Below are 21,965 nucleotides of genomic sequence, written 5' to 3'. Positions count from 1 at the left end.
ACATATTAATTTATCCTTTAGAAATTCGTCAATGGAATAATAGGCTTAATTAATTAGAAGCTATTTTAATATACTACCAGCGGTAAACTTTGTACAAAAGTCATTTGCTTGAGCACCTCTGTCTCATTCGTGTTTCTACGGTGAAGCAGTTTTGTTTGCATGCCTGTGTTTCGGTTTGAAGGGTGAGATTTGGCGTGAATTTACAGGGTACAGAGGAATAACACCTGAGTCCTCAGGAATGGCAACGCATGGGGGGTATTATGGGCGAAACAGTATTTATTCTCCATTATGTCCATAGTACTACTTAAGTCTATAGGCGACGGTTACCACTTTCCATCAGGTGGGTCGTTAGCTTGTTTGTCATTCTAAGTTACATAAAAAAACACATACTTAATTTTTGTTTTTATGTAAATTTTTAGTTTACTATAATTTTTTATTGACATAAGATACAGGTAGGAGCTGTGTATTTATATTTTTAAAGTTACTTGTTTCAATTGTTTTTATATTGGGATTTATAACGGCGTGGTAAATAACCTGGTGGGTTACTCTTGAAATAAATTCCGATCTATCGATATTGAAATTGTGAAATTTCGCACTCTCGAATTGCAGTATTAGTGACATAATAGTTCTATATTGTTCTGATAGATGCATATTAGTGCAACTTGTCAATGAAAACTATTGTAAACGGATCCCAGTTATAACCTAATTCCAGTGCAGTATAAAATTGTCATTAACAATAGATTGGATTGATATTAGATTTAAGAGAAGACCAGCTGATATTTTGTAGAGAGTAAAAAGGGATTGTTAGTAATGAGGAGGTTAGTCCTCATTGGTAATAATATACTTTACCAGGTCGACCTCCACGCGTTCCTTCTTGGAAACCACTGTAGTTAATTCATATGGAATTCGTCAAGATGAACTTACTGACCTGCTTTCATCGTCACCTATCATCTCTCACTGGTGCCTTGTCAGCGTATATCGATACATAGACGGATTTATCATTTATTGTCGTTTAATAATATTGCATCAAGTAAAAAGAGTGATTCAAATCCAGTAAATATTAAATTTATTCAAGTGATACAAACAGCATGGCATGTATCATTGCACATATCTCTTCCAGACAACCTTTGGGTAGAGGACATTGAGAAAAAGACAAAGTATTACGGTGGTCTAACTATTATATAAATATTATATTGTACAAACATATATATTTACATATATATATAATATATACATAACATAATATATTAACAACACATACAACAGAAAAAAAAAATACGAAGGAAAACGAAGAGAGAACACAGGAAAATAGTACTAAAGTGAGAGGTAATAGGATTTAACAGAGGTTTTGAAGCTAGTAAGAGTTTGAGCGCACCAAATAGAGGTAGGTAGTGAGTTCCATAGACGAACTGCCTGAACAGTAAAGGATCTAGAATAAAAAAGAAGAATGAGTAAATTTGAGTCTTATTGACACTGCGTAAAGTATGATCACCTTACTGAGAAACAAGATTTATCATTTCCATCGTCGTTTAATAAAAAAAAAAATTGTATTGCAGAATTTTGGGTACTTTTTTACAAATTTACGAATTCGTTTGTGTTAAAGGATTCGTTGTGGGGCGTTTTTTGATATTAGATATTTCTAAGTGTATTATAATTATAGATGTTAACACTCTTATCCTTATAAAAAATATATCTATCCACTACGATTCTTCTGAATCGACGCAGAGAGAGACTTTTGTACAAAAGTCGATTGCTTGGATACCTCTGTCCCATTCGTGTTTCTATCGTGAAGCAGTTGTGTTTGCATGGCTGTTTCGGTTTGAAGGGTGGAATATGGCGTGAATTTACATGGTACAGAGGAATAACATCTGAGTCCTCTGGAATGGCAAAGCATGTGAGGTATTATGGGCGAAACAATATATTCTGTTATGTCCATGGTACTGCTCATGTCTATAGGCGACGGTTACCACTTTCCATCATGTGGGCCGTCGGCTTGTTTGTCATTCTAAGTTGTATAAAAAAAAAGAACAAAATGAAGCGCGGTGTGTTTTCCTAAAATAATTGTTTTCTGATTCAGCGAATATTTGCTTAGCACTCTTGTTTCAATTTAAACGTGTTCCGGGTTCTGTTCGACATTTATCCAGTTCAGACATTTATCTATATTTCAAATATAAACACGAACATTCTAGAATTTTAATACTAAAAACTTAGAATGGCAAACAAGCTGACGGCCCACCTGATGGAAAGTGGTAACCATCGCCTATAGACATGAGCAGTACCATGGACATAACAGAGTATACTGTTTGGCCCATGATACCCCCCATGCGTTGCCATTTCTGAGGACTCAGATGTTATTTCTCTGTACCCTGTAAATTCATGCCAATTTTCCTTTGTTCTGTATTTGTTTCTACCTACACGTATGTATGTATATATATATATATATATATATATATATATATATATATATATATATATATATATATATAATATGTGTCGGTATTCTCATACTATTTTCATAACGAGAATCGCTGATACGCAACGAAACGAGCAAATTGTGAAAATAATTGAATTTTAAATGTAAACGCACGACATGAAAAAAAGCGGGTATGTGATAAATGTGATAAATAATTCAATACCGAGCAGTTACATTGACCGTCGGCTTTGTTATAACAACACTAAAAGGAACGAATTTCACAGAACAAAATATAATAACATTATTTTTTTTAATTATAATTACTTTTGTGTGTTAGTTGCGTAGCATGAATAAAAAAAATGGTTCAACCTTCGGCTTTGTTTGCGTTAATTAAGATAAAAGTGCTTTTTAACAGATTAAATTTAAATGATAACTCCACCCCTGCTATCGGTATACGCTGAACGGTATACCAGTGATAGATAATAGGTGAGGATGAAAGCAGGTCAGTTAACAGATCGTGACTTCATAGGTGCTCTGAGTCATTGCTTAGGACTGCCTATCGATCGTCCCTCGAATTGAGGACCAGTAGACGGCGAAAATCACCAGTTCGAAGGCCGACTTCTTACTCATTTTCGGCTGTCTATCCATCTTCTTCAGCTTTTTTATACAACTCAGAAGCAAACAAGCTGACGGCCCACCTGATGGAAAGTGGTAACCGTCGCCTATAGACATGAGCAGTACCATAGACAGCTCCTCTAATATCGCCCTTAAATTACTAATTAACACACCATGTATCCACTATTAATAATATCCCGTCATCCGTACACAATAGCGAGGATGAATTACCTTAAATAATAAACCGCAAATTAAAAAAAACTACGATGGTTTTCAGGACGAATCTCGTGAAGGTCAGCCTGATAGGAATATTGCCAGCAATAGGACTGTAAGATCCCATTACTAACAATATCTAAATTGCTAGCAATATATTCTATAAGGTCAACCTCCACGTAGTCCCTGGAAACCATCGCGCTGAATTCCAGATGTATTCATCACGATGGGCTAACTGACCTGCTTTTTCATTCTCATCTATCATCCTTCACTGGTGTCTCGCCAGCGTTATTATTTTGCGAAAAAAAAACTGAAAATAAACTTTTTAATGAAAGCAACATTTGTTTAATAGTTTAGAATCAGCGATTTCTTCATCGATGTATAAAAACTAAATTTAAATTAAGAATCTTCTTTAAATGTTTCAAAAATTGAATATGGAAGGATGGAATTAAATGGGAGACAGGCTTAACAGATGTGTATGTGTGTGTGTGTGTGCAATTGAATTCAAATATTATTAAGCGCAAATCGTTTCCGCTGCAATTAAATCCAAAAACTCAAAAGCCACATTGAGAGAGCTACAATCATTGACAAAACAAAATACACGACACGGACGGAATCCGATTTTAATTCGATTACGAGTATCACATTGAATCGTTGGAATTGAATCGATTTCTAAAAGTGTTCAGATTTAATTGCAATCGCTTCCCGTTCGTGTATTCGAATCCAATTATTTAGCATTTACTATTCAATGTCCGCAATACGTTATATTTGGTGCTTCGTTTAAATTCCATATCTCCAATAGATATGGAATTTATGTTAAATTCTATTAGTAAAATTCAAAAGCGTGGCAACTAAAGCCAAAACTCTTTAGGGGAAAGCCTATGTTCACCAGTTGACAGTTGGCTGATTTATAATATAAAAATGTATCGCTGATTATGTTGCTAAGCGCAAATCTCGAGAACAGCTGAACCGATTTCGCTAATTCTTTTTTTAGAGTATTCCTTGAAGTATGAGGATGGTTCTTACGGTGAGAAAATTAAAAAAAAATGCCTAAAAAAGTCTAAAAACAACACTTTTCTATACTCCCATGAAAAGATTCATAATAATACCTATAAATCAGTTTTTTTTTTATACAACTTAGAATGGCAAATAAGCTGACGGCCCACCTGATGGACAGTGGTAACCGTCACCTATAGACATGAGTAACACGATAGACATAACAGAGTATACTGTTTCGCCTATGATACCCCCCATGCGTTGCCATTCCTGAGGACTCAGGTGTTATTCCTCTGTACCCAGTAAATTCACGCCATATCCCACCCTTCAAAGTCTCCCTCTGGTATAGATGAAGTATATTTAATGGAGAAAGATATACGTTACTGTTTATCGTAGTCATTGTATAAACCTCGGTCACGCAGGCAAAGTCACGGGTAAAAGTTAGCATTTAATAAATATCCTAACTAATATTATAAATGCGAAAGCAAATTTGTTTGTTTGTTTGTTACGCTTTAAAGCCTAAACCGCTGAATAGAATAAAATAAATTTTAGAAGAGAGATAGATGTGAACCTAGCGACGGTAAAAGGCAGCCTATACCTTTTCTCGCGAAAAACATAGGTATTGGTTGAGGGAAAGGTAATTTCTGTTTTTACATACATATCATACATTATAATCATACATAACTTCATACACGTATGATTTGCTGCATACATTGCAAAATTATTGTTTATAATTCATAATTTAAATATATAGGTATATTTCTTTCTAAAACAAAAAACAATTCATAAAGAGGACTAGTTCCTTTCTGTAACTATTTTATCTTTACCCGTACCAACAATTTGAATTGTTGAACAAAACCAATACTAACTCGAACAAATTCGCAGGTAAAAAAACTAGTAATAAATAATTGAATAAATCGTCATAGTCGTAGAATACTGACGGATCTGACAAATATTACATATAAAGATCCGTCAGTATTCTACGACTGTGACGAAATAAGTAATATACTTCTATCTGTTCTCCTATCAACCAAATGTTGGATGAGAAAAAGGTAAAACTTAATTTGGTTAATATAAAATATAATATATTTTTGTTTAATTTATTTAATTTTCTTGTGACGTCCACTACACTTTGGAAACACATCAAAAGGAGTTTCCCATCTGTGTCATTTTCATATATGGTAACGTCTTCTCTGTAACTATTGTGAACCTTGACTTTAAAGTTTGTTTTATATTAAATAGCTCTGAGAGTTTGTTCTAGTGATAAGGACCACCTTTTGTACCTTTATTATTTAATCTGTAATTTACGTTATTGTATTTCACTCGAATTGTTCAACTGTCATTGTATTCTTTTATGTTTCCGTTGCAATAAAGAGTTAAATAATATATAAGCTAATAAATAAGTAATCAACATTTATTTATAATACAATATTAGATACATGTTTCGATCAAGTAGTAGTGAAGGCAGCACAAGAAGGTTGCACTACTTCGGCGAGTGGCACTAGATTGCAGGAGTCCATTACAGACAGACACCGGCTACAGTTAATGCCTGAACGGCATTTAGTATGGACTGAATGGCTATTAGCGCAGCGGCCATCATTTATATAATATTGATCTGCTTTACCGATAAAAATGACGTAGGTATCTCATAGCTTTATTCAATGAAAGAAGGAAATATTTTTATACAAGTAAACTCAGATTTTCTTTCCTGTGGGTGTCATAAGAGGCGAGTAAGGGACGGTGAAGGATGGCTGCGGTTGCCAATCCGCCTGCCAAGCATGGCAACTACTGGCAAAACCAGCAGTTCAGTAGCGGACAGTTAATGTCTATTATGATGAAACTTAGATTTAACCATTTTTGAATACTCATTTTTTCGTTATTTTATCTTTGTCTGTGCATGGTTAGCTTGCCGTTGCAGATTGGATAATTCCAAGTTTTTTCTTTATGTGTGAAAATGGTATGGTAACCCCGCCTGCGCTAACGGGATACGCTGGCGGAGCACCAGTGAAAGATGATAGGTGCGGATGAAGCAGGCCAGTTAGCCCATCGTGACGAATTCATCGAGAATTGTTCACGATGGTTTCCAGGGGGAACCACGTGGAGGTCGACCTGCTAGGACATATTGCTAGCAATGGGGTTGTCAAACTCCATTGCTAACAACCCCTTTCCCCCCATCATTCCAAGTTTACTGAGTTTGCAATAATACCAATTTTTTCTTGACACGAATATGATTTTAATACTCAAGCAATGAAATATATGAATTTACAATATGTTTTGTATATAAGTATGAAAAGAAGAGGTGACGGTATACAATCCAGTAAAATATGACCAATGACGTGAATGTAGCTGCTGATTGGTAGGTTGTCTCAGCTTGCTCCACACTTCACGATCGTTGCAGCAACTATAGATTATGCAGTAACAATTTTATTTTATAGTCCATTTAAAACGCCAAGAAGAACGAACAGAAAACGTAACTGTTGCTTTTTTAAAGATTTTAATTAAATAAATTAAAAAAATATATATGATAAGATACTTACAAACCTTACAGATTGGTCTCGTATAAATTTTATCAAAATCGGTACTTCAGTAGGTACTTGCCTCACTCTGCGTGTTCTACCGCCTGTACAATGGATTGTGCTCAGAGAAATTGTTCAATATGATGCCCACAGCCACTTTCTACCATCGTACGGCTCGCCATCGACAGGGAGTTCATCCTCATGTCCTACAGCCTCAATGGTCGCGTACTGCGCGGTTTCAGAGATGTTTCCTCCCACGAACACTCAGGTTGTGGAATGAGCTCCCTGCCGAGGTTTTCGCAAGAGACTACAGCATGGGGTTCTTCAAAAGGGGGGGAAGAGGTTTCTTCGGGGTCAGCAACGTACGCGTAATACCTCTGGTATTGCAGGTGTTCATAAGCTATGGTAACCACTTACCATCAGGTGGGCCGTATGCTTGTTTGCCACCTCAGTGGTATAAAAAAAGGTACTTTTAAATTATAATAACTAGTTTCGGCACATTTTATGTTTTTTTTTTTCTATGGAATAACATTTAATTATTAATGTAGAAGAACTACTATATACATGGTGATCAATTAATATGTTCCGGTCAACCAATCGAAAGCGGGGGTAAAGACTATTATTGTAATAAATTAATCTTATTTCTGTGGCAATTGGTTGGGTCGTTAAAGTGTCAAGACGTAAACAAACATGTTTACTTTCACATTTCTAATATTAGTGGGGGTTATAATAAATCTTTTTAAAATATATTTATTAAACTCTCAATGTGTTTATAGCCCATAATTTGGAATAAAAATTTACATACTTAATAAAGAGGAGTCATCTATTTAATTCATGCCACTGGTTTCCGCGTCCATGCCCCTTGAGTTCACTAACGCAGACCGCATCCATTTACTTAGACGGCGACGTTCAAAATTCTCAAAGCACAAAGTGAAGGTTGTAGGTCGTATGCCGCGTCGTTGTCGATTCGCTTCCATTTGCTAAGTCCACTAAGTGTAAGCAATTCTACCTGATGCCGTCCATCGCCCGTTCAGATCCAATTATATGCAGTAATGTTGAAAGATATACAGGAACTAGATGTCCACAACTACAAATTACATAAGAGAGAAAGAAATGGCTAGCTATAGAAACATATGCACTTGGTGACTGCAACACTAATCGATGCAAAATATGGATTTAACATCTTATTTTCATCGGGTAGATCTACTGTTTATTACATTCTTGTATCAGCCTGCTTACTGTTGAACCTAGCCTTCCCCATAAGGGGCGTTTCGCCAGTAATTGCCACGCTTGGTAGGTGGGTTGGCAACCGCAATTTGATTTGGGCACCTCTATCCCATTCGTGTTTCAACCGTGAAGCAGTTGTGTTTGCATTGCTGTGTTTCGGTTTGAAGGGTGGGATATGGCGTGAATTTACTGGGTGCAAAGGAATAACACCCGAGTCCTCAGGAATGGCAACGCATGGGGTAGTCACTTTCCATCAGGTGGGTCGTCAGCTTGTTTGCCATTCTAAGTTGTACAAAAAAAAAAAAGAATTTTGATAATATTTTAAGAGGGATGCTGCTGATTTATTTAATTAATTAATGTTAAATGAACTTCAAATAGAATATAAATTTCAATATTTGGTCATTTTTTTTATACTACTTACCTGATGGAAAGTGGTAACCGTTGCCTATAGACATGAGCAGTACAGACATAACAGAGTATACTGTTTCGCCCATGATACCCCCATGCGTTGCCATGCCTGAAGACTCAGGTGTTATTCCTCTGTACCCAGTAAATTCACGCCATATCCCACCCTTCAAACCGAAACACAGCCATGCAAACACAACTGCTATTCGACATTTTAATGCTCTACTACCTAATTAAGGCAATATGTTTTACAATGCCCCCATCGTACTGTCATTGTTCGACCTATTGTACATTTTGCTATTCAGCAGGTTAATAAACAGACAAAGGCTAAATTGAAGCTCAATTGTAATGCTAGTGTATTGACAATCTTTTTTAATTTACATGTTTTTTTTTTTACTTTATGATAATTAAATGGCAACCCTGTTCGCGTTAACGGTATACACTGGCAGGGCACCAGTGAGGGATGATAAGTGAGTATGAAAAATGTAAATCATCGTGATGAATAAATCTGGGATTCAGCACGATAGTTTCCAGGGGGGACCACGTGGAGGTCGACCTGACAGGCTATATAGCAAGTAATGATACTGATAGTCTGCATTAATAACAATCCCTTCGCCCCTCACCAATGAGGGTTTTTTTTTTTATAGGTGAAAATGGAATGGTAACCCCACCTGCGCTAACGGTATACGCTGGCGGGGCACCAGTGAAGGGTGATCGATGGAAATGAAAACAGGCTAGTTAGCCCATCGTGATGAATTTATCAGGAATTAACCATGATAGTTTTCCAGGAGAAACCGCGAGGAGGTCGACCTAGTTGGGTATATTGCTACTAATGGGATTCTCAGTCTCCATTACTAACAATCCCTTTCCCCCCACACACACCAATGAGAGTTGATACGTGAGTATGAAAAGACAGAACAGTTAGCCCATGGTAATGAATACACCTAGAATTCTGCATAATGATTTTCATAAGGAAAAACGTGAAGGTAAACCTGACAGAGTATATTGCTAGCAATGGGACTAGTAGTCCCCATTACTAATAATCCCATCACCCCTATACCACCCAAAATATGTGTGTAAAGTGTATATACATATGTCTAAATTGATTATGTATGTAAAGTTTATATATTAGTTATTAAGCTTTGTAAGCAGAGTCAAGGGCCCTCGACTTCCCAACACAGGGAATCCTAGTGTGAAGTCTTTTTTTTTATCTTTTTTTATTTAGAGGCTTTTATCCTATAAGGATATGTCAGCCTCATCATACCCTAATTTAAAAAAATACCTCACATACTTAAAACATTAATACATAAATAAATAATACATAATATTGTAGTAGTCTATTTTGATAAAGGGAATTATTGATAAGAAAATATAGTAATTAAAGATTTTGCCATTCCGGAATGTGGTTCTGCGAGTATATTTGAAAATAAACCAAGTGTGAAGTCTTGGGAACAAATGTAAAATTGTAACATGTATTTTTGGATACAATAAATATGTTTATTATTATCCCTGGTATAAAGGTAGAAAGATGATGGAAGAAAACAATTCCTTCTAGAATTACTGCATCTTCGTGCAACTATATGTTCTCTACGTACTGCTATGCGGCCGTGGTGGTAACTCTACACAAATGCACTAACCTTGTTCGACGCACCCTTTACACAGGTATGTGGCTTGATCACAGATACTGATAGGTATGCACGCTCTAATCTAATATTGAAATAGAGTGCTTCTTAATAAATTTAGATTAGTATCGTAATCAGATTTAAGTCGTATTGCAGAGAGAGAAGCCAATGGTTTGCAAAAAAACTGTGCACTCACAATCTTTCACAGAATATTTGGTGTTAAATAGAATTGCATGATATCGTCCCTTAGAAGGTTTTGCCAGTAGTTATCACGCTGTACACGCGACGCTGCTGCCCATCCCTCGCCCTCCCTTAGTCGTCTCTTACGACGCCCATGGGAAAGGAACGGGTAGTTTTTTCTATGCCAGGACCACACGGCCATTGATTGTTTGTAACGGATAAACTCAAAAACTACTCAACCGATTTTAGAAATCAGCAATCTTTCACCTATAGAGAGCAACATTATCACCGAATAACATAGGCTATATATTATTTTTCAAACTTTTACCTACTCATGCGAAGCCGGGTTGGATCACTAGCAAATTATAATATAATTACTGGGTACAGAGGAATAACACCTGAGTCCTCAGGAATGGCAACGCATGGGGGGTATCATGGGTGAAACAGTATAGTCTGCTATGTCCATGGTACTGCTCATGTCTATAGGCGACGGTTACCACTTTCCATCAGGTGGGCCGTCAGCTTGTTTGTCATTCTAAGTTGCATAAAAAAAAAAAAAAATATTAATAATAAAATACATATTTTGTTACTAGATTAACCCAATTCGTTTTCTGTAGCCATTTGGATTTCTGTTTCATTTTCAATTATTGTCTTTATTTGCAGGATTATTTGTATTTTACCAGAGGGAGACTTTGTACAAAAGACGTTTGCTTGGGCACCTCTGTCCCGTTCGTGTTTCTATCGAGAAGCAGTTGTGTTTGCATGGCTATGTTTCGGTTTGAAGGGTGGGATATGGCAGTAAATTTACAGGGTACATAGGAATTACACCTGAATGTTCAGGAATAGCAACGCATGAGGGGTATCATGGGTGAAACAGTATTTTCGATTATGTCCATGGTACTGCTCTAGTCTATAGGCGACAGTTACCACTTTCCATCAGTTGGGCCGTCAGCTTGTTTGACATTCTAAGTTAGATGAAAAATAAATTCCATAAATCCCCTTGTTTTCCCATTGAAATAAAAATCAAGGAGAAATCTTCAATTCTCAAGCATAATATAGTATGTTGGTTAAGAACTGAATATATGCTATGTGAACGAGCCGCGAATATTGATTGGCGGCTAGAGTGACATGGGTCGCACACCTAGCTGAACGACGCAACGGCCAGAGCGGCCTCGACACGGGAAAATTCTGGAATATTCATACGATATCCATGAGATATCGATATTTTAAATCATACTTTTTAAATAATATACACATCTATATGGAATTCCAAAAGTTAACGAAAGAACTAAAAGGTAAGCCAAAATGACAATCGACGGCTGAGATATATTTTTTAAAACGGAACAATTCCCGCCATTTTGCAGTGTTGCTAGTAATTCGATTAAAAACTTCCTAGTTTAGATTTTTTTCAATATAAAAATTAAAGATTAATATTTATTTGTTTTTTTTAAGAGAATTTATTCCATTGTGAATAATGATGATGATGTCAGCCGTACTGTCCAGCAGCGTCCCTCTTAAAACATATGTAAATCCTAACTGCGGTTGCCAATTCGCCTGCCAAACGTGGCAACTACTAATAAAACTCCTCACGGGGAAGGCTCATGTTCAGCAGTGGACGGTTAAGGCTGGATATGATGATGATGATGATTATTTTAATCATATTAACATTATTTCTTTTAATTATAATTGTAAATAATGTGTTCTTGTACTGATGCTTTCCTGGGTGCGCCTATTGGGAGTTTGTTAAACTCACTCAGTTAATCAAATAAATAAATAGATAGATAGATAATTTATTTGCATCACTTACAGCACACAAATAACATTAATTATTGGTACATACTTTAAAAGTAATAAAACAAAAAAAAGTATATATTATATTTATTTATTTAACTCTTTATTGTACCAAAAACATAAAAAAACAAACAATGACATATAAACAATTTAACTGAAATACAGTAGCATGAAGTACAGTTTAAAATATACATATAAAGGTACAAAAGGCGGTCTTATCGCTGTGGCAATCTCTTACAGACAACCTTTGGTTAAAAGTACATAAAAAAGGTAACACAATTTCTCGTGAGTGCGCCACAATAACACAAAATGGTCACCACTCAGCTTATTGCTTTGCCCTCAAAAGAGCAAAACACTGATATTCTGTTGTAGCCAAAAGCCAAAATATATTAATAATAAATAAATTATTATTAATATTTTAATTATGAAAATAGCTTAATTCACTTTTTTTTAAATATAATGTAAAATTAATGAAACTTTAACAATAAATAATGTAACAGAATAGTACCTCGACGTAAATGGGCTAGAAATTCCTGCGGTTCGCAGAGGTGTTTTGTTTGTGTTCGCCTTAGATGAAATATATACTGTCGTTGAGTTGGGCCTGACGGTTCTGCAGATACGAGTTAAAATACTTTGACCAAAATCCGCTGAAAATGAACATCAGCTTTCCACAATGATAAAGGTTGATAAGAAATGTCCAAGTCAATCGGATACGTGTATGAAGATTGACATTTTACGTTTTTGTTGCACGTCACTCATGTCAGTTTTGATGACTACTTTATGAGGGCTCTTTGAGTATTGTATGAAATGAAAAAAAAGGATTAAGACAAGAGAAATCCTAGACGTGGAAAATAAAGAAATGCCATTTTAATAATAGATACTTAAAGATAGTGGCCCACAAAAAAAAACTGACTTCAATTTTGATAAAACTAGTTAATTTTCATTAAAAAGCTAAACTAGATCGATTGGGGGGAATGGGATTATTAGTAATGGAGAGTGAGAATCTCATTGCTAGCAATATACCCAACCAGGTCGACCTCCTCGCGGTTCTCCCTGGAAACTATCATGGTTAATTACTGATGAATTCATCATGATGGGCTAACTGGCCTGTTTTCATTCTCATCTATCACCCTTCACTGGTGCTCCGCCAGCGTATCCCGTTAGGCGGGGTTACCATATCATTTTCACCCATCAAAAAAAAAACGATCGATATAGACAAAATTTCTATGAGACCTATTTATAAATATATTGTATTACATGTAAAGGTATACTTACATATTGGTCGTACATAAATTTATCGAAATCAGTAAAATTTTTAAGCAGCAGTTTAATTTTTCAATCGAAATAACTGGATTGCCAAAATTATTGTCGGTTTTGTTTTGGTGCAACAAAATCCTAATTTTTTATGACGATTTAACTTGTTCCTTCTGTACGAAGCAAACAACTGTTTGTTACAAAATTCTACTAGTAAATAAGCGTTTTATTCTAAATTCAAATTTATTCAATCTAATAATAGAACATCTCCTTATTCATATTTGAGTTTTATTTTTGTGTACTTTATATTTGTGTTTGTTGCTTGTTTATTTGAATAAGGCGGGATAAGTCTGTCCATAGCTAGGATAAAGGCTAGACCGAAGAGTTTCAAGCTCCAGAGGCGAAACTTATCAAGTGGCTAAACAACTTTGACAAGTTTATAATAAGCAAGATAAATGTTTGTGCAGACATAAAGTCACACAGGAGTCACTACCCTAACACTATTATAAGACTAATAACATTTTTTTATATATTTTTTTTTTATACAACTTAGAATGGCAAACAAGCTGACGGCCCACCTGATGGAAATTGGTAACCGTCGCCTATAGACATGAGCAGTACCATGGACATAACAGAGTATACTGTTTCGCCTATGATGTTTGTACCCTCCATGCGTTGCCATTCCTGAGGACTCAGATGTTATTCCTCTGTACCCAGTAAATTTACAACATCTATTAAAAGATCATTTATTAATTATATTTTTTATTACTGTCGTTAAATTCGACTTACTACTTAATGGTACTTAATATTTTTTTTAATGGGTGAAAATTATATTTATGTATGTATTATATATTGTGTATTGGTATACATTATTAGTTGTTATTTTCTTTACCTATTCCAATAATGAAGTACCGCGTTCGTGATTCACTGTTCGACACAAAGGTTGACTGGTAGAGAATGCTACTCGACTAGCATTGGGGGGAAAGGGATTGTTAGTAATGGAGACTGAGAATCGCATTGCTAGCAATATACCCAACCAGGTCGACCTCCTCGCGGTTCTCCCTGGAAACTATCGTGGTTAATTCTTAATGAATTTATTATGATGGGCTAACTGGCCTGTTTTCATTCTCATCTTTCACCCTTCACTGGTGCTCCGCCAGTGTATCCCGTTAGCGCAGGCGTGGTTACCATACCATTTTCATCCATCAAAAAAATAAAAAAAACTAGACGGACTTAATGTCCGCATTTTGTACCTTTTTCTTTTTTGGTCAATAATGTTTTTATAAAGAAATATCCGATCTAGAAGTAATCTAGTTCATTCATTAGTATTCTCTCTTCTGAAATCCACGCGTACAAAGTAACGGGTGAAAAGCTAATTTAAGTTAAAGGAAAACAAATATATTAACTGTATCTCTAATTATAAATGTGATAATATAAAATCATTATCCATATTTTAGTGCCTTTAATATAAATTTGGGCAAATATCACGCTATCCCTACGGCGAATCGATGATACTCATATTAATTGCTGGCTGTAAACGCTGAACAATTGTTCGCTAAAATACCCATTCCTTTGTGTCTATTTATAGAATTGTTAAACAGTTTGTTCGTTTTGTAATTCCTTTACAATTTCTATATTATATGATTTATGCGTATATTGGCATGCATATAAATTAAATGACTATATTTTAACAATATTTTTTATGTATTTCAATTGAATTTGGATAAAAAAGTTTTTTTTTAATCTTTTTTATTTAGAGGCTTTTATCCTATAAGGATATGTCAGCCTCATCGTACCCTAATTTTATAAAATACCTCGCATACTTAAAACATTAATACATAAATAAATAATAAAAAAAAAAAGATTATAAATTTTACTGTATTTTCAAGCGATTTGAAAAAGTAGAAGATTCTTAATTTGGTTATATTTATTTTCTTTTTTTTTTAATGTTTTTATTGTCTCATAACTCAGTCAGTTGGAAACCGATTTGGATTTTTTTTATACAACTTGGAATGGCAAACAAGCTGACGGCCCACCTGATAGAAAGTGATAACCATCGCCTATAACCATGGACATAACAGAGTATACTGTTTCACCCATGATACCCCCATGTGTTGCCATTCCTGAGGACTCAGGTGTTATTCCTCTGTACCCTGTAAATTCACGCCATATCCCACCCTTCAAACCGAAACACAGCCATGCAAACACAACTGCTTCACGGTTGAAACACAAATGGGACAGATGTACCTAAACAAACGACTTTTGTACAAAGTCTCCCTCTGGTAAATTTAAAAAATATATTTACAGATTAGTTCCATATAATTTTTTATTAAAATCCCTTTAGTATAAACTACTAAAAGTTGTGAAATCAATGTAACTGGTGTTGCCACAATTGAAATTGATTTTTTTTGTGAAACTTAACCTTAATTTTTTTGTGCCTGAGTTTTGTATTACATAAAGTTTACCAATTATAAATTGATTTTGATGATTCATAAAATAAAAGTGGCAAGTTCGAGTGATGACAACATTCCTTTGTATAAAAAAGGTCCTAGATTCAATGCTCAATCAGATGAACTGAAGAGAACTTTTCTAATTGGCTCGAGTCTATGTAAGTATCTATGAGTTGTGCTGTACATAAAAAGTTGCTTGTGCTCTGATGTTCTATTTGCCTGATTATTCATAATACAAGTTCAATTAACTTACAGTCAAGTAGTGTATTTATTTCCTAGCCATATACCGTGGTTGTACTCGCCTGAATTTGTATATAAAGTACACTTTTTTTTTTAACGTGAGGAAATCTTCCAAAGACCTTCCTAACTGCCGGAGGACAGAGGAGGTGTGTGGGATTTTTACCCACTAAAACCTCACGACGTACCTCGAGACGCGTATGTCGGGTCCCCGGGCTCCCGAGTTAAAGACGATAGGAGCCCGACGCGAGTATATAAAGTACCCTAGTTGCTAAGTTAGCTAACCTACCCGTGTACCAATATATGTTCGCTGACCAGGACAAAAAGTACCCTATAGCTTTCTTCATCACATACAGTACATGTATACCAAATGTCACAGTGATCAGTTCTACCATTAAGGCGCTATAAAATAAACAAACAAACTTTCAAATTTATAATATTAAATAAAGGTATACCGATAACTGGCAACACTTTCATCTTAACGTCAAACGGATAAACAGTCTCAACTACGAATCATAAATATTGTAATGCGCCTACATTACTTATTTATCGCCCTTCAAAAAGATATATTACCTTTCAAGCTATAAAACAAGACGCATTATATTTGCTACCCGGCAAAATAGTTCGTAAATCCACTCTCATATTACCTGGGTGAGGTTATATAAACAAACCATAATAAAAACAATAACCCAAGGTATCCGAACACAAAGCAGTGCCAATTTAGAGCTCTATGGTCCTGTAATAACAGTAAATTGTAATTTTATTGTACTACTCCCGTAGTCCCATATAAGTACGCATCTCATGAAAAATATATGCCGAGATACATATGTGAGGTCGAATGGCGCTGATGCGACTCATGGATTCGTTTCTGGGTAACTGAGTAATATTAATGACTTATATCATTTCGTCTTTTTTTTTTTAGCACGTAAATGGTGAACAAGCATACAGCCCGTCTGATGGTAAACGGTCACTGTAGTCTATGAACGCCTGCAGCACTAGGGGTGTCACGTGCTCGCCTTTTAGTTTTATTGTAAAAGATCATTTAAGAATGAGTTTCATAAAAAATGTATAAATTACAATTATAACCTGTTTTTTTTTAATCACTGTTATAAATCTATATATATATATATATTGCACTCGAAAAAAAATTAGTTAAACAACTAATAGTAAACTTTTAGTTTATCCTTAAAAAAAGCTTTCAAATCGATTTATAACAGTGATTTAAAAAAAAAAAACAGGTTATAATTGTAATTTATACATTTTTATGAAACTCATTCTTAAATAATCTTTTATATATATATATATATATATATATATATATATATATATATATATATACTTTATAAAAATAATCAATTTTTGCATACAAACCTAAATTTGAGAATACAGATTTTTAAGCTGGTATCGGGCCTTAATATTTACAAATCGCATCCAAGCGTTGTCTGATTAAGCTGTCATCTTCTTTAAGCGACAAATCTTCTTCTTCTTTCTCCTGGCTGTTATCCCAGTTTATTTGGGATCCACAACTTATTATTTATAATAAAAGAAAGCGGCACTTTAACAAAAGGAAAATAAACAAATCCATTTATAAAGACGTCCCGTTTTATCAACAAGGAACGGTAGGCACACCCGCGCTATGACACAAACAGTATACTGTTTCGCAATCCAATGAATAAGATATACAAACAAAAAAAAAAATATATATATATATATATATATAAAGCCTTACTCACGTACAAACCTTTTCTAGACCGTCGGTCCACAAGAGACCTATTCAAGCTCCACGTAACATTGTGCCTACTTTTATACTACGCCCATTTGTCCTATTATACGTGAATTTCGCTAGATCAGGGATGCGGTGCCCAATAGCCGAATGATAAAGGCCTCCCTAATAGTATCCAGTCAATAGAGGATTATGTAGTCATAATATTCCGGACCGCTAGTTTCAGGGCAAATTGGCGATTATCAATATAATTATTGATCTAGAGAAATTGTTGTTTTTTAATTTTTTTTTATACTAACTTTTTGTCACGACTTCATTCACATGGCCAGAATATGTTTTCTAATCGGAAAAATAACAGAATGGAGACTCCTCCATCCTGTATTTTTCCATACATACCATAGATCTCCCCCATACTCATACTCTATGTTATGTTCTATCTATGTTCATATGTAAACAAAAATTTAATTTTCTGCTAATTTCAGGAGCAAAATATTAATTCCTAAATTATGTTTTTCTTCTTATTTTTATTCCAAGCTATATATTTTTATATAATTCACATTTATTGGATGTCTACTTTTGTCTTGGTTATTATTAACAATTAAAGTATATCAGTTAAATTTCAAATATTGTGCTCGCCTTTAATAGGTATATGTATCAGATCTAAGTTTGTGTTAGAGTGCCTTGATAAATATTCCATATACCCCATTCGTGTTTCAACCGTGAAGCAGTTGTGTTTGCATGGCTGTGTTTCGGTTTGAAGGGTGGGATATGGCGTGAATTTACAGGGTATAGAGGAATAACATCGGTGAATCCTCAGGAATGGCAACGCATGGGGGGTATCATGGGCGAAATAGTATATTCTGTTATGTCCATGGTACTGCTCATGTCTATAGGCGACGGTTACCACTTTCCATCAGATGAGTCGTCAGCTTGTTTGCCATTCTAAGTTGTATAAAAAAAAATAAACAAATGTCACATAAAGTTGACGAAGAAACGGTAGAATAAATAATCAAGTGTATTTAGATATTTCCGTCGTACAAAATAGCGTAGAATGTAGATAGAGGTTCCGTCGAGCAGTTGAGACGGTCTTTTAAAGAATCCTTCACATTAAAAAAAAAATAAAGAGGCCATTCATATTTGGATAGTCAATTTAATAAGTGGTTTTTATAGATGATATAGTTTTTTTTTAAAGGATGATAATGTAATAGTAACTCCGCCCGTGCTATCGGTATACACCAGTGAAAGATGATAGATAATTTATAGATAAATATAAATAAATATATATAAATAAATATATATAAATAACAGATAGGTGAGAATGAAGCAACTTAGTTGGCCCATCAAGACGAATTCAACAATAATTAACCACAATGGTTTCCAGGGGGAACCGCGTTGAGGTCGACCTCATAAAGTACATTGCTAGCAATGGAACAATTATACCCCATTACCAACAATCCCTTTCGCCCTAGATGGTGTCATCTAGATAGAAATATGAAGTACTTACAAAGTCCCATATGACCAAAATCGTTGACATCTCATGATAATGTTTTTTTATGCAACTTAGAATGGCCAACAAGCTGACGACTCATCTGATGGAAAGTGGTAACCGTCGCCTATAGACATGAGCAGTACCATGCACATAACAGAATATACTATTTAGCCCATGAAATGCGTTGCCATTCCTGAGGACTGTTACTTCATACCCTGTAAATTCACTACCATATCCCAAAAACACGAATATAACTGCTTCACAGTAGAAACACGAATAGGATAGAGGTGCCCAAGCAAACGACTTTTGTACAAAGTCTGCCTCTGGTAAAAAATATATGTACCTGGAAGTCTTACCTATCTCATTTCACCATAATCAAATATAATCTAAACTGACATCTAATATTAATTAACTTTAATACACTGCCATTAATAAATTACGCCGGGAAACTGTAATAAATGTTTCTTTTCTATATAAATTATTACTGGAGAGATTTCTTGGCCTAAAATAATTAAACAAACGACCCGAAGAAATGAGCTATAGTCAATAAATTGTGAGTGATTTATTTTGTATGATGGAAGATATTTTTAATGACGCATTTTGAGATTTATAATTTTACTAATGCCGATTACCGTATGGTCCCGGCATAGAATGGGCCACCTCTTCCTTTCGTGTGGGTGTTGTAAGAGGTGACTTAGGGAATCTAATGGTCGGAGGATGGGCAGCAGCGTCCCTCTTATTTTATGCAACTTAGAATGACAATCAAGCTGACGGCCCACCTGATGGAAAGTGGTAACCGTCACCTATAGACATGAGCAGTACCATAGATATAACAGATTATACTGTTTCGCCCATGATACCCCCCATGCGTTGCCATTCCTGAGGACTCAGGTGTTATTCCTCTGTTCCCTGTAAATTCACTGCCATATCCCACCCTTAAAATCTTCAAATATCATCAAAGCTGTTAGGCTTTTAACCGTAGTTATACGGTTGCCAACCCGCTTGCCAAGCTTGACAACAACTGGCAAAACTTCCCCAATAGGAAGATAGACTTATGTTTAGCAGTGTTACAGTTAACAGCTGATATGACAATAAACATATTTTCAGTGAAACAATTTGCGATTTATAATTCTACTAATCACGCAAGAGAAAAACAAAAAAAATTATTCACCAACGACCTAACAAGATATATTCAACGTCGTATTGATTTTCTTAAGTTTTTATCGTGTAGTACATTATTTAACGCTAAACAAAGTCGCTTCTCGCTGTCTGTACGCTTTTGTAGATGTTTAAACTACGCAATGGATTTTAATGCGGTTTTTATTAACAGATAAAGTGATTCGAGGAAAAGGTTTATAAGTATATTAACTGTCCCATTCGTGTTTCTACCGTGAAGCAGTTGTGTTTGCATGGCTGTGTTTAGGTTTGAAGGGTGGGATATGGCGTGAATTTACTAGGTACAGAATAATAACATCTGAGTCCTCAGGAATGGCAACGCATGAGGGATATCGTGGGCGAAACAGTACTCTCTGTTATGTCCATGGTACTGCTCATGTCTATAGGCGACGGTTACCACTTTCCATCAGGTGAACCGTCAGCTTCAAGACGATTGGGACAGAGGTACCCAAGCAATTGACTTTTATACAAAGTCTCCTCTATACCCTATAGTTTCACTATTATATCCCAACCTTAAACCATCTACCAAACCGAAAGACAGTCACGCATACACAATACAATGCAGAAACAAGAATGGGACAGAATTACCCAAGCAGACAATTTTTGTACAAGTGTTCCAACTTTGTATAAAAACTGTCTGCTTCAACACCTTACCAAAGAGATGGTAATGTTTTTCTATTTAACAAAATATACTTATAGATGAGACTTATAAACGATTCCGTGATTTAAATAAAAATACTTTCTTATTAAATCTAATCTACATGTTCTACCGCCTGTACAATGGATTGTGCTCAGAGGAATTGTTCAATATGATGCCCACAGCCACTTTCTACCATCGTACGGCTCGCCATCGACAGGGAGTTCATCCTCATGTCCTACAGCCTCAATGGTCGCGTACTGCGCGGTTTCAGAGATGTTTCCTCCCACGAACACTCAGGTTGTGGAATGAACTCCCTGCCGAGGTTTTCCCAAGAGACTACAGCATGGGGTTCTTCAAAAGGGGGGTAAAGAGATTTCTTCAGGGTCGGCAGCGCACGCGTAATGCCTCTGGTATTGCAGGTGTTCATAGGCTACGGTAACCACTTGCCATCAGGTGGGCCGTATGCTTGTTTGCCACCTCAGTGATATAAAAAAAAATTACTAATCAATACCAATTTCTTGTCAGTGTTTATTGTGCGTAGCGAAATATCGCTACTTGTTATCTTTTAGGATCCTAATTAATACATTACCAAGGTGCGTGGGTGACTGCGTGGGACTTGTCATTCATTGGATTAACATCTGTAAGAGGAATACAAAACAGTATTAATCAAGATAATTAGTTTTATCGGCATTGTTATGGGTCACGTATAGCGGATCTTTGCATTAATACACACTGAGCGAGGAAACCGTGGCGTTGTAACGTTGACTATGCGCTTTATATAAGTGTGTAACGCTCGCCCTTAAGGGTGTATTCTGGTCTAGAAACATGGATTTCAGGTAATTTTTGAAGTGTTGTAAAAAAAGCAATTAATATTTTTACTATCCATTTTTTATTAGTTATTTATTTATTTATTTAACTCTTTATTGCACCATAAATAAAAATATACAATGACAAGTGAATAATTCAAGTGAAATACAGTAACATAAATACAGATTGAAATGGGCTAGGCTATTATTTA

The 21,965-nt window shown here is 35.3% G+C and overlaps 1 protein-coding gene across 1 annotated transcript in view; it reads left to right on the top strand.

The window, feature by feature from the left end:
- Positions 1–21,965, top strand: part of LOC113523390 (tumor suppressor candidate 3) — a 558,159-nt gene that overhangs the window by 473,158 nt on the left and 63,036 nt on the right. The gene's annotated exons all lie outside the window — the stretch shown is intronic.

Source organism: Galleria mellonella, unplaced genomic scaffold (assembly GCF_026898425.1).
Source record: "Galleria mellonella isolate WM207_F2 unplaced genomic scaffold, CSIRO_AGI_GalMel_v1 utg270, whole genome shotgun sequence".
In the NCBI taxonomy this organism is placed as follows: Eukaryota; Metazoa; Arthropoda; class Insecta; order Lepidoptera; family Pyralidae; genus Galleria; species Galleria mellonella.
This window is presented reverse-complemented; position numbering and strand designations above follow the sequence as displayed.